The sequence below is a fragment of the Mastacembelus armatus genome, chromosome 10, assembly GCF_900324485.2.
Source record: "Mastacembelus armatus chromosome 10, fMasArm1.2, whole genome shotgun sequence".
NCBI classification, from domain to species: Eukaryota; Metazoa; Chordata; class Actinopteri; order Synbranchiformes; family Mastacembelidae; genus Mastacembelus; species Mastacembelus armatus.
The window spans coordinates 191948-206768 of record NC_046642.1 but is presented as its reverse complement, the minus strand read 5'-3'; the positions used below and the strand labels follow the sequence as shown (position 1 = coordinate 206768).

The window sequence follows — 14821 nt, the reverse complement described above, 5'->3', positions numbered from 1 at the left end:
TCATAGTGCACAAGAGTCTATAAGTCAGATTTCACAGTTTATAGCACCATCACAACACCAGACACGTCACACATTATTAGACACATTCTGCTATTAGTCTCTACTGTCATTAAAGTCCTGGTAGCAGCAGAAAACAGTTCAGATTTACTGTTTCTGTCTTCATGGTGTTTCTGATTAGCTATCATGAAGCCTCAGCTATAGCTGCATGACGGCTCTGTTGCAGCACTGAACCTCGTATTCCAGCCTTTATAAATGAGATTCCAGTCACACTACAGTATACAAGTCATTACCATACAGGAACATTTTCTGCTACAACCGACCCCTGATATCCATTTATCAAACCGAGGAAACGCAACATTTTTGTGCTTCTACCTGTAAATGCTGAGGCAGCTTCACTTCACTTTCAAGAGTAAATTAGGGATTTAATCAAACTTCAAGGTGGACTCCAAATCTGACGAATGAAGCATTTAGTATTTGAGCCCTCTGAGGGCAGCAATCATCTAGTTTGACTGCCATAGTAAACCTAATAAAGCAGGCCCACAAAATCCACCATAATACACACACACACACACACACACACACACACACACACACACACACACACACACACACACACACTCACTCACTCACTCACTCACTCACTCACTCACACACACACACACACACACACACACACACACACAAATACAGATGTACTTTGAAAATGAAATGAGAATGACTGTTTTATCAGTACAAATGAGATGCAACCCTCAGGCTCGGTTCCTGGCTTCAGTTTGACCTCCACAGTTTTTTATTTCTCCAGACACTCAAAAGTGTATTTCCCATTAGCACCAATGGAAGTTACAGACTGTGTCAATAATGTTTAAGTGGAGATAAGATTTGTGCCAAGGGCCACATTCTGATAAATGAACTTGGTCCTCAACTCAGTAACATCATGGGACCCTAAAATCAGATAATGTAGTTTTTAGGAAACCTGGTATTTGCAGCTCTGTCTGCATAGACAAACACACTTTCAATTACAGTGTAAAGGAAATTTTTAAGGTTTTGTGAAATGCGTTCCTTTGGTTTCTATGTGAGTGGGAGAGGCAGAGGGTCACAGCTAGTGTGTTTTGGTATAAATGAATCAAGGGATAAAGCTGACACACTGCATGTCCCATAGTTATAACAATGATGAGGTTACAGTGTAATTCCCATATCTGCATACACTCCACCTTCCAAATGAAATCTTGATTAAACATTCTCAGGTTATATACTGACATCAGCAGACCTGGTGTGGACGACCACCACCAGCCTTTGTCTGCAGCCTAAGATCATCCATCCAAAGGCAAAGGCAAAGGCAAATTTATTTGTATAGCACGTTTCATACACTACGCAATTCAAAGTGCTTTCCATCCATCATCTAGACCCCCTTGTTCCTAACCAGGGTCCCAGGGACCTGCTGGAGCCTATCCCAGCTCTCTGTGGGTGAAAGGCAGGAGTCCACCCTGGACAGGTCCCCAGTCCATCACAGGGCCACATAGAGACAAACAACCTCACACACTCACACTCACTCCTATGGGCAATTTAGAGTCACCAATCAACCTGACATACATGTTTTTGGACTGTGGGAGGAAACCAGAGTACCTGGAGAAAACCCACACAAGCACAGGGAGAACATGCAGACTCCCCAACAGGAAGGCCCCTGATGGGTTTCAAACCAGGAACCTTCTTACTGTGAGGCAACAGTGCTAACCACTAATCCACTGCGCTGCCCAGCCTAAAATTAAACTAAAGCAAATTCTGGTTGTTTCTGAGCTGTTACTCAACCAGAATAACTGTGTGTTTGTTTCTGTGTATGGTTGTTGCTAATGAACAACACCAACAAAAGTGTATAGATGGAAAGACAAAAGTTCAATAAAGGTTTCAGATTTGCTCATGTTCCTGGTGACCACATTTACTAGACTGCATCATGGCAGTCAGAACTCTGAGGGTGAAACATAGCATTCATAAGACAAGTAAACCAGCCCATTAGACAGCACTTTGGAACCAGAAAAGACATAAATAAAGGCTGCAAATTTCCTCCTTCAGCCTATTAACAGATCTTATCTGAAAGGATGAGATCACATCTTCTCGCTTCTTTTATCGACTATCAAACTCATTCTCCAAAGCTGGTCTTTCTGCCTCTGGGCTGAAAAACATGCCAAACACAATCAGAACAGGAGAATTTTAGGGCAGATTTAAATTTGATATTAAAGGTCATCGCATTTTGCTCTTATGAATTCAGTCCCTACACTCTTGCAAGGCAATAAATCTTTACATCCTTCCAGCTTGTTTTCATACACTCACACATACAGTATTAACCAATCTCTGGTCTTGTGAATACCATTGTGGGATGTGTCTGAATCCCCCTTGGCAAATGCGAAGGGGGCAGCTTGCACCCCCTCACATCTGTTATGACCAAACAGGGCATTTGTGCATTTGTGCACAGCAGATCCCTCTCACAGCCCCAGCACAATCAGTCCTAGCTGCAGGCCCACCCTACCTCCACTCCATTACACCTGATGATAATATGCATCCTGGTGAAAGGCTTGTCATGATGAACATACGCATTTCACCACGCAATAACACCGGGCAGTCAATCAGACTCAAAGTACTTCCTCAGAAAAAAAAAAAAATCAATATCATTTGAAGGCTCTGCTTTAGTTTGTGGTAAATTATGGGACATTTGATAGTGTCCATCTACAAGGAGAGAATAGTCCTGGAAACAATTCACACATGATGCACTACGTCACACTTTCCAAGAATTTTAGAGCTTAAATTGCATGTCTGATTGTGTCCAGGTTTTATCATTACAGCTTTTCAACATCTTTCGGTGTATAAACAAAGCCAAATGTATGAAGCTGTAAACTTTAAACCTTCAATAACTACTTTTTTGGTCACTTGGAGGCAGAAGAAACAAGCAGTGAACACAGTACTGATATACCAGTATTAGCTCAGTGTTTGGTCTCCACCACCTCCTGAGGGAAATCTCTGGCTCTTTAACTGACAAATGCTGCACCATAGTCAGCAGCACATCTCTGTTGCTGAGCTGCTTTATGTGGATGAAAATGATGAAAGTTAAGAACATGAGCCAAAACAGTTGCAGGCTGGACAGCTGAGACATCCCATAAAACTCTGCAGAGTCAGCTGGTAAGTTTGTACAGTAGGTTCATCACTTCAAGCAACCACTTTAAGATTGTCCATTTATTTATCAAACGTAGATGACTGATGTTTTAAATCATTTTTTCTACAATACAGCCTAAATACAAAAATGGGCTAACGTCTAATTTTCCTTGGTTCCCTTAAGTGACCAGTGTTTGAGAACAATGATACAGGGAGTGGACATTTTTGACTGACAGTTAGCAATAAAATATTTATAACTCACCACTATGTTAATTTTTTAAATTACATACCATCATGTTTGTTCCATAAGTGCAAATATGAATTAGTTATGAGACCTTTTCACATATTGTACTTTCCCTCAGGCCAAGACTTAAAGGTGCAATGAGATTTAGTGCTGAGATTGCAGAATGCAACCGTCACCCCAGTTTCCAGATGCAAACGAATAGTACGATGGCCTTCGCCTTAAAAACAAAACATGGTTCCTTGTCTAGAGCTGGTGTTTGGTTTGTCCATTCTGGGCTACTGTAGAAACATGGCAGTGCAACATGGCTGCCTCTGTGAAAGGAGAGCCGCTCATTCTAAGATGAAAAACACAATTGTTGGTATTTTCTGGTGATTACACACCAGGAACATGTTTATGAATACTACAGAAATACTACACATGGAACACACTGGATCAGCTTTAAATATGTGCATTATGATTTTCAGATAAGCAGCTGGGAGAAAAACTCTTTCCCAAAAACACTTTTGATATTTCAGTTTAAATCTTCATTTTTATTTTGGCCTTTGGGAAGAGTCCCATGACACACTGGCAGGGAAAGAGGGTCCAGACAGCATCAATCCAGCTACAGCCGCTGCTAATGGGAGTATTTTCTAGTGCTCTTGTGTTTCCATTAGGCTTCTAAAGGCTCCTTTTACCTGTGTCTGTGAGCTACTGTCCATAAAAACCTGTGTCTCCCTATTGTAGGTAAGCAGCCCTTGTTAGAGACAGCAGTGGTGAGATGCTTGCTCCCTGTGGCGAGCCCTTCCCAGAGACTCAGCAATCAGACTTCCTCTGAGTGTGTCCTAAATCCTTTAATCCTGTGTGATGATAAAATAATGTCTGAATAATCAGCGATCACATTTTGCCTTGAGATGTGCTCTCTGGTGTCTTCGTTTCAAAAGAGCCCCCCGGATGCAGATTGTTGTCACTCTGCTGCTTTATCTGGCAGTGAGGAGAAAAGTCATGAAATTCACTTGGCCTTCACTGAGAGTCGATGAGTTTTATAACACTGATCTTATGCTGCGATTGTGAACAATGCTGTGAAGGAGTGAAGTAGGAGTCATGAGTTCACAGCTGTTGTGTGGGGAAAAACAGAAAATGAAAGGTGTCATCTCAATATCTGCTTTCAGAGATACACGGCATAACGAGAGTCACAGTGAAATGTGGCTGCACTCAGACTCCAGCTGCCGTCTGGAGCCACCGCTCTAATGTCAGGGGCTCGATGGGACCACTAAGTATTTTTTCCCGTCTTTTGCTTTTCAAAGCTGGACTCTCAACGCCGCAAAGATCCTTGTAGAGATGACATGCAGAGCTAGCAAAACATGCAACACTGAAGAAAAATGTGAATGTGGGTATTTTAGTTCTTATTAATAGCAACATGGCTCTGGTGCAAGTTTTCCAGAAGGAATGGGTGTCACATGCAAAGGGGCGTCGTAAAGTTGGTGACGTGACGAGTTCAAGCCTGTTCTCAGTTGGTAAAATATCATATCTAATATAAACCAGTTCTAACTGAATCAGTCATTCACATCACACTCTCCGGCCGCTCTAACACAAGGAAACGTGTATAAAGAAACTCAAATGTCATGCTATGTATTACTTATCAAAACTAGTTAGTTAATAGTTAATTAAAACTAGTTAGTTCATAGTTAATTACAGCAATTTCTATCAATGTCAGTGTCATTGTGTCTGGAAATTAATATATATAATCACAATCAAAATCATCATTTGTGTTAATAACATGGTAAAAATAAATTTTATATTATGTTTGTTTTTTGTTGCTGTTCAAAATAAAATAAATGCAATAGACTTTAAATACATAAGGAGTCATTTAAATGTATTCAAATTAATAAACTACTTAAACTAGTTCAATTAGGGATTCAAAAGCATTTGGATTTGACAGAATTGGAACTGGACTCAGGTTTGGACTCAACCTCATCCTCATGTCCCCGGAGACATAAAGAGTGAAGATGCTTTGGTCCATCCTCCAGAAACTGACAAGTGCACTTTCATGTTTGGACTAGCAAATGTCTCCAAGCAGCTGAAGTTTCCCTGAGTAGTAAGAAATACAGTCACAGCCCCAAATTAACAGGCTCCAGATGAATTAAGCATGAATCAGTCTTTCTAGTGTGAGGTCAAGTGACACATTTATCACAGAATCACATTACTACTGTTGTCAGAGAGCTGCTGTGATTGTGATGCAGGGATGTCACAATAATTGTGTCTACAATCAAGAAGGGAAATCCATCTCATTCTCTGTTTTTGTTTTTCAGTTTTTACAATTTGAAGGCAGAGCTTTTCTGTCAATCCTGTGATTAGGTGAAAACTTTTTCTACACCTGAAAATAAATGAACACAACCAAAGCCAGAAATCCATCTTTTCCCATGAGCTGGAGGATTTTCCTGGAACAACGTACCAGACCCTGGGGTCTTCTCCCAGTTTTCACCCTCACACATGTTGTCATGTTCCTGAGAAATCAACAAGGACTCAGGCCTGTCCTGCTCTGAAAGCAGCACATCCCTGTGGGCTCCCTGCTTTTTGGGCCATGATCAATGACGTATATATTTACAAGTGCTGTCCTGATCTTTGTTGGGCTCCTGTGCACTTGAATGATTAGTGAACAGGATGAACATATATCACTTTAACACAATGCTCTTTACAACCAGCACTGCTGGGCTTCACTCTGAATCCACACTGGTTTGTATGTTCACTCGTTACATGAATGACCCCAAACACGCAGGACTTTGGATTATAAACACACTGTTTTAACATAAACCACCAGATCAGGCACCTGGAGCATAATGTTGACTGTGTATTAACTGTCTGAGCTACTGTTTCTCATTAGCTGCTATTTGTTTAGCATTTCATTTTTCCAGTAGCAGTGGGTGGTGGACATTTAGATGTTGTAGTTTATAAATATATATATACCAAATCAAAATCCAGTCATTGTTCAGGCTCCAACGAAAAACAGAAAATCCTCTGAGTATTCAAAGTACAGACGAGGTTTGACTCTCATAAGTCGCTGTGGTTGATGGATGAAAAGCTTTGCTTCATGTCCTGGTGACTTCAGTTCATCATCTGGAACCACAGCTGCAGTTCTGTGACGACAGATGTGTAACCTTTATATCAAGATGGTGCTGAATGACCAATGAAAGTGCAGGGAAGATGGAGTGATCACCGTTATCAGTGTTGTCAGGCCAATCTCCCCCCATCAACAATCGGGGGGAGTAGTCAGCTACTATTAGGGTGTAATTTCCAGGACTGCTGGACAATTATTTAGCCCCGAGCTTCAGACCACTGGGATTTGTTCTTTGCTGCATGAGCCACAAAAGCTTCAATCATTTATACAACATTCTTCTGAGAACAGATTTGGTGCCTCTGTCTACTTCACCTGCCTTCACTTCCACTTCGTTTAATCTGGTGTTGACGATAATTTTCTAGGGAACAAAGAAAATTTGTTTGCAGTTTCGCCTGCGTTGGGGATATTCTTTCAAATGAATGGCAGCACGAAATGAGCTGCATTGTTCTGCTTGTTAATGGCACAAATATAAAACCAAATTCAACATAAAATAACTTCCATCTTCTTTTATGTGAGATGTTGTTTGTCTCTTGGAGTGTTTTTTGTTCTCCGCTTTCTCTTTTCTTTTCATTTTTATTTCTTTAATGTACAGAAAACTAAAGATTCAAAACCTTCTCCTCCTCTTTGCTTTTCTGAGTGATGAAATAATTTGTCCTGCACTTTTACTGAAAGCAGCCACAGAAAAAGAATAAATGCACATATATTTTCATGCATTTCACACTGAAATGAAAAGGCAGATCATATTCAGTGCTGCAGCTGCTGTGTGCAGACATTACAGTCTTATGTTGACCCTCTCCACACACACACCGTCAGCCTGTCTCCACAGCCCTTGTTTTCTCTCTGCATGCCACAAACATGCTCATCATCTGTTTTACGTTTTAGAAGTGGTGTCCTTTTCACAAAACCTACTTTTTACATTTTATCAGGCAGTTTTTTGCTTGTTTTGCCCAAAGAACTGAGAGCAGGCAGCATCTGGACTGTTGCTGTCACAGCTTGAGTTGCTATGAAAAAGAAACACACATCTCGTGTCAAAGAGCTCACACACTGTCGCCGCTCGCCGTGGCATTTCTCAGTGTCACCACATGCCAGCTATCGTGGTGTCAAGTGGGTGGAACAAATGTCAGGTTTTAGCAACCTTTATATAATCAGGCAAAAGTGATCCATCTCCCATAACATGTTGCTTCACATTCTCACCCAGGAGCTGTCAAGTTTAAAAGCATCCTCTGGAGAAACCTGAGGGTTGCAGATTGACAGGGAGCCCTCCAAAAATAGCTTGGATGTGCTTCCACACTCAGATATTTCCATCCAGTTCAGGACTTGAAGCCTTAAGTCGCAGGTTAGCGTTTCGGAAATCCACATTTGAGCCAGTTGGATATTTTTATTCTGTCATTTAACTTTGTTCTTCTGCACAGGTAGTGCAATGGTCAGGCTGAGGCAGAACAGAGGCTGCACCTGGTTTGCTCTCACTTTTCAGCAACACCTGCAGCCTGTTTGAGTGTAAGTTCAAATGTAAATGTAGAGTGATGTTTAAATAGTTTCTCACTAAGCACGGCTTCTTTGTAAATGCAACTTACACTAAAATAACTGAACATTTTTCTTTTTACTTAAAACTGCAAAAAGCAGTCATTTGTACAACACTTCGGATTTCAGATGTCTTGTTTTATATTTACATTGTGAAATAATTCCACTGTGCACACACGGAAACTTCATCAAACTATTTATCATTTAAAGCACTGAACTTTAAACTAGGTCTGCCACACATTTCATGTCATTTTCAGACATCCAGCTCATTTCATGACGTTTTCTGAAAGCAGTTTGACATGAAAACACACTCTCATGAATGTCTCCTCACCTGAACATCCTCTAATATCGACTTTTGCAGAAAGGCGATTAGAGATTGGACACACATATTATTCAACTGCCCATTATCCTTTCTCAGATACACTGAGTGCTTCCCGTGGCTTTCATGGATATTTTCCTGTTTACATAATGACTCAGTGATTGTCTGCTGTATAAAGACCTCACTAATGATGAGCAATGGCATGAAAAAAATGACACAGCATGTCACAAATGGCTTGTTCCTGTTATTGGTAAAACAGCCTGTGATTCCTCTAATAGCCTGCAATTTCTGCCTCATAGTAAGCCGAGGTCGAGAGAACAGGCAGGACCTGTGATTGGACTATTTATAGTGAGTGTTTGTATGTGTTTGTAATGAGAGTCAGTCAGCAGCTTGAGTCACTTCAGCTGGGTGGGATCAGTGTCTGCCACCATTACTGGAAATGTCAACACTGAGGTAAAGGCTGTGAATAATTCACTACTACTATAGATACAGTATGTGTGTGGTCATGCTTTACATTTGCACAGAGAATCTGCTGCACAGAAAGTCCAGACGACAACAAAACCATATTATAACCAGTTCTTTTGGCTAAATTGGCCTTCAAGCTGCAGCGGGAACATGCCATTCGTCTCTGTGAGCGGTTGCACATCTCATGTCTAATTAGGCGCCTTGGAGAGATCAGAGCGATGCCGTCAGCTGTCACTGCTGCTGCCGCCGTTCATATCCAAGATGACTTTCTGTCCACGACCATAGCCTATGGTGTTTGGTCCTGAATGCAATTTTGGTAGAATTTGTGCTTTTCTTCATAAATCTGTGTATGTCCCTGGATTAGTTTGTTAAAACCACAGTCTGATCATAATTCACTGTGCTGTAAACAGTCCTGGTTCAGGTTTGGATGAGATGGCCATGTGGCAAGGAAATATAAGCACTGGATGAGTAAATGAATAAACGAATGACTGAATGCATTAAGCATTTCACAGAAAACAATTAATGCCAATTGTGATTTAGGAGATCTACGTGCTTCTTTCTGACATCTGCCCTCTCAGCCAATATCTCAGCCAGCGAGCTAAAAAACACTAGTCGATAACGAAGAAACAAAACCTCAGAGGTATAAGCCAATATCCTCCTAGTGCCTGTAATTAATTTAGTTTTGCTATCAGGCCTGTATATGAACCCATTAAGATAAAGAAGAATTAAGTCATTGGTATAGGGGCAGATTTTCTACAGTGTCTTGCTGTTTGCTGGTGAGGTACTACTGACCACAGGGCATGGTAATGGGACCAGAGACAACATGTTTGGTACTGTCGTGGCTACTGGCACAAATACAAGTATTAGTTTTTGGTCTCAGGATGTCAATTACTCACAGAAAGCTCTGTCCATCAGTGAAATGTTGTGAGATGTGCATCAGATCTTGTGAAGCAATATAGGCCAGTAAAAGCTGATTTATGGGGCTTCTACAGGAAGAGGATGAACTGAAACCAAGCAACACACACATCAGTTCTGCCACTTGTGAGGACATCGCATTAACTTGAATGAAGCCGATTGAATGGAGCAGATTTAATGACTGATTGAGTCATTTCCTGGAGGCCTACAGGAACAAGCCTAATGAGTCCACAGTCCGTACATTAACCTGAGCCTAATGTGAAGATAAACCAAGAAGCCTGAGCCCTCAAATAAATGATTAACGTCTTGTTGTCCCCAGACTTGTCCCCACAGTGTAAGAACCAGCTGTGGTACCCACACCATGAACAACAAGCACACAAACACTAATTACTAATGGCAGACGTGTAAATACATGCAGCCGCTCAATATGTAAAACTGACTCTTGCAAACACACATAACATACACAGAAACTTATCTCTGTGGGCTAATACGTTTTGGACTGACTGTTGTCATTGGCAGCCAAATTGTCCTCAGATAGACATGTACACACACACACACATACACATACACACACACACACACACACACACGCATACACACACACACACGCATACACACACACCCTCACACACACACACACACACACACACACATATATACTTGGTCCATGTTCTGCATCTCACCATCTCACACGTCACCTGACAACCATAGAGAAACACCAGCAATGCAATGTGGAAGCTAAAGTCTCATTAGAGGGCAGCTGGTATACGTGATGCTGCTGATGATGATGAGCGGTGACATGAAAGCTTTCTAGATGTGTTTTAAAGCTCGTTAGAGCCCTTCGACTTGGAGCCAGATTTCTGTGGGAGGACTTTGAATTAAACAAGACTGGGTGATTGCCTTGAGAGCGGATCCCTGTCAGAAGCTGCCAAAAACTCGAGTCCTCCTATCACCACTCTGCTTCTGACATCGACAGTGTCTGTCATGCACAGGGAGCAACAGGCAGCAAAATGTGGTGACCACCGAGGTGTGGAGGCCGGCAGGCTGTTGTGCCTTTGTTGTGCTTTCTGCAAAAACAATTTCTTGACCTTGTCCCGGGCATAGCGGAGTAGAAGAACACGCTGTGTGGTTGCAATTTGTTTGAAACCACAGCATCCACTGGGGTACGATGCCTGGAGGTTGGGCTACTGTGACAGAGGAGCTGCCTTCAAAAATGATTTTCCCAGCCAAGCCTGACATGCGTCATAGTCACAGAAGAGGGTGCATGAAAGTGTGGAGGTTTGTGGATACAGAACCCACTGACTAGATGAATGAATGTATAATGCAAAGTGTCTGTCACAGCTTCCTGCTTAAGATTTAAATGATCTGTATTTTAAAGCAGCAAAAACTGACTTTATAGCTACTTGCAGCAGAATAAACTATAAATATTCACAAACACATGCAAGATGTTGTATAAGCTGATTTGGTTTTTGTGTTAGGAAACATTTTTCACTGGCATCACATTTATGGCTGAAGTGGAGAATTAATAACAACATAAACTATTAAAGTTCATTCAGGGAATTTTCCTTTTTATGTGTTTGTTAAAAATTAGGTTTGTTTGGAAATGCATTCAAATCTTTATTACTAAATTATTATTTATTACCTATTGAAATTAAAGCTCGCAGGTCTGAACCTGCTTCATGCTGAAATAAAGGTCTGTTGTTTTTGGTCTCAGGATGTCAGTTGCTCACAGAAACCTCTGTCCATCAATGAAATGTTGTGAGATGTGCATCAGATCTTGTGCAGCCCCTAAAAGCACCTCAGGGGTTTAGTCCAAGCCATTTTCTTAATTACAAATATTCATTATACAGAACATTTGTCTTTATGTTTCACATCTGCATTTTTCAGAGTGACATGTTTTATGTTCAAATAACTGTCATGTGTATAATGTAAGTTATAAAAGTTGTGAATCTAGTGAAGTTGTATTGTATGTTAATGGTTCTTTTTCAAAAAATGAAAATAAATTAAAGTTTTATATATTTTAATAGAGAAATTCTGTTGAATACTTCCTGTTACTTGGACACTAATAAAGGCCACACATATCTTACTGTCGTTCTGTCATCTCAACTAAAAGTCATGCTTTTTCCTCAACTCAGTTTCTATAAAGTATTAATTAAATGTCACAGTCTGTGGATCACGTTGTGTGTGAAGCTGCAGGACCTGCCATGGTACAGGCTGTGTGTGTGCTTCATACCTGTGAAAGCACCGTCACAGACACCTACTGAGATTTTCTTCTTTCAAAAACACGTCAGCCTTCACATGCTGCTTCCTAGTTAGGGTCAAAAACTGAACTGCTGGACTGGCAATGAGTTTGTGTGTGACAGTGTGTGCTTGGATATGTGTGTGTGCCCATGCCATAATGTTAAGGTGGAGATTGGTGTGTGTGTGTGTGTGTGTGTGCATTTAATGGCCCCACATTTACTGACCTTTTGGTATCTACAGGAGTCCACAGTGAGTCTGCAGTGAGGAGGGGAGGAGATGAGGCTAGATAGGAAAGAAGAGGAAAAGGTGGGAGGAGACGACAAGAGTGAGAAGAGCACAGGAGGGGAGACGTGAGATGAAAAACCAAAATAAGTGGGAGAGGAGGAGGAGCAGGGAAAAGGAGAGAAACCAGCGGAGGAAGCAGCTTTGACAGGAATTCATTTGGCAAAATATGTAAGAATAATAAGATGAGCAACGCTGGAAATGACTCACTGAGGGAAAGATGGCTGAGCTGGTACATAATTATGCATTAGAATCATACAGTAACTCTTCAGAGAGGAAAATTAATTAATGCTAATTGAATTCCAGGAAATTAATTCCAGGTAACCCCAATTAATTCCAGGTAACCCCAACACAAACGGTGATTTTAATCTGTTGTAGTCAAGCTTTGGCCTTAAGGTGATTTTTGACTTTGTAGTGATCATCTTTACATTATGTTTTCTCATTTTGACAAGCCGTGCTAGCACTGGCACTATACTATGCACCGAGAGAGGACTGTGATGAGGGTGGTTGGTCCGAGGAAGGAGACTGCAGAGGTCATGAATGACAGTGGCATAAAAACACAATCCTGCAATCTTCCAAGTGGGTCAGACGTGCATTCTGTTTATTAAGTAGAAGGAAATTTAAGTTCAGCCATGATTTCACCTCAGTGATAAAATCCAAGAAAGAGAAGTGTGAGTCGTCATTGGAAGAGGACAGCAGCAGATCATCAGCGTAGCAGTGAAATTATACATTATATTTTCAAACCAGTTGTCCTACTGGAAGCAAATAAATTGAAAAAAGTCCAGGACCTAAAATAGATCCTTGTGGCACACAACATGAAACTGGACTGGATATGGAAAAGTGCGAGCCAACCTTTACTGAGCAGGTTCTACCAGAAAGATATAAGGAAAACAAGGAGGGTGCGATGCCTCTGATGCCCTCTAGGAGGAGCTTAGCGTGTTAATGATCATGGTGGTTTAAAAAATCATAGCACGTCAGATTTCTACTGTTATTGAGAGAACAAACTGTTAGGTTATGTGACATTAAAGCCATGGCCTGTATTTCCATTATTTGGCTCCTACAAACTTATTAGTGGACATTTTACAGAAGTTACAGAAGACTAAACGTGAAGGAAGATGCACAATAAGTCTAATCCTCTGTACAATGTCTTTACAGCTTCTGCAACAAATCCTAGTGGCCCACAGTGGAAACAAGATCACGTTAGGTAATTAAAATGAGCCAATGTTTTGACAAGAGGCGGCAGGTGTTCTCTGCTCACCATGATACCTCTATGTGAGGGATAAAGGCTAGCATATGGTCTTCACTCCTGCTCACCAGATGACCTTTCAAACGATTGCCTTGATTAAGCTGCACATTAGTCACGTAGTTCCAGTGGAGCTGCTCACTAAACCAGGAAAACAACCTCAGGGACACAGCGGCAAGTGTTTTAAAAACTGCTGCTGAACAGTGTGATCACTGCCGACTGTTCCAGACAACATATTGTATTTTCAGCTGTTAATCATAAAGGGACCATTTTTACTGTTTAAACATGTGAGCATTCGCTTTTGTTAACAGACAACAAACAACAAAAACATTAAGAAACTAGTACAGGTACTCTGCAGCGGACTGGGCAGTATACATCTGGTTTGTGCAGAGGAAAATTCACATTTGCTCTGCTTATATTGGAAAAACAAACTATTATGCTTCTGTAGGTTTAGGGACAGAAGGAGATAGTCAGGAGAGTTCAATCCAAACATTGTTTTTATTAGGCTTTTCTTTCAGGAACAAAATGAAATACATACTAACAACAAGCTTTTTGACTTCCAGGAGGCTTCAACACACACTATAAGACAGGTACAGGTAATAAGGACCCGTATAGAGAAATAACAGTAACATCCTAGTGTACAATTTGTGGCCTACAGGGTGACCTACAACCTTGGGCTTTATGGATAAACAACATTTGGGAGAATTTTGAAACACGAGTCTCCCAATCACCATCACCAAGCAAGCCTGAGATTTAAAAAAACACCAACAAAAAATTACTTCAGCCTAATTAAAATTCTAAATGTCCTAAAACTTCTGAACCGCAGCCCTGCTCAATGTGACGAGTGTAAGTTAAACGATGAGGTGTAATACTACCAATCTTACCAGTACTATACTACCAGTCATTGGAGAACCATTTCTGCCACAAAACACAGCCTGTTCCTAGCACTTTCCAAGATGGTGCTGAGACAACACGTTCCTGTTGCTGCTTCACATGGACAGGAAATGGGATAAGTCCCTGATCATGTGACGCCACGCTACACACATGAACATTACGGCAGGTGGCTCAGGTGTTGTACATACTGCTTCCCCTAACAAAGTCAAACACTGGCTCTAATGTTTTGGTTTCATTTACTGTCAAACTAATTGCCTGAAATTAAAAAAGAAGCTTTTCAACCTAAGACCCCTCCGCCTTCAATACCTCGACTGAGGTGAGACCCTTGAGCAAGGCACCGAACACCCAACTGCTCCCTGGGCGCCGCAGCAATGGCTGCCCACTGCTCCGGGAGTGTGTGTGTTCACTGCTGTATGTGTGCACTGCTGTGTGTGTGCACTGCTGTGTGTGTGCACTTCGGGT

General features: G+C 41.3%; 1 long non-coding RNA gene across 1 annotated transcript in view; it reads right to left on the bottom strand.

The window, feature by feature from the left end:
- Positions 1 to 14821, bottom strand: part of LOC113144972 (uncharacterized) — a 49377-nt gene that overhangs the window by 8764 nt on the left and 25792 nt on the right. The window lies entirely within an intron of this gene.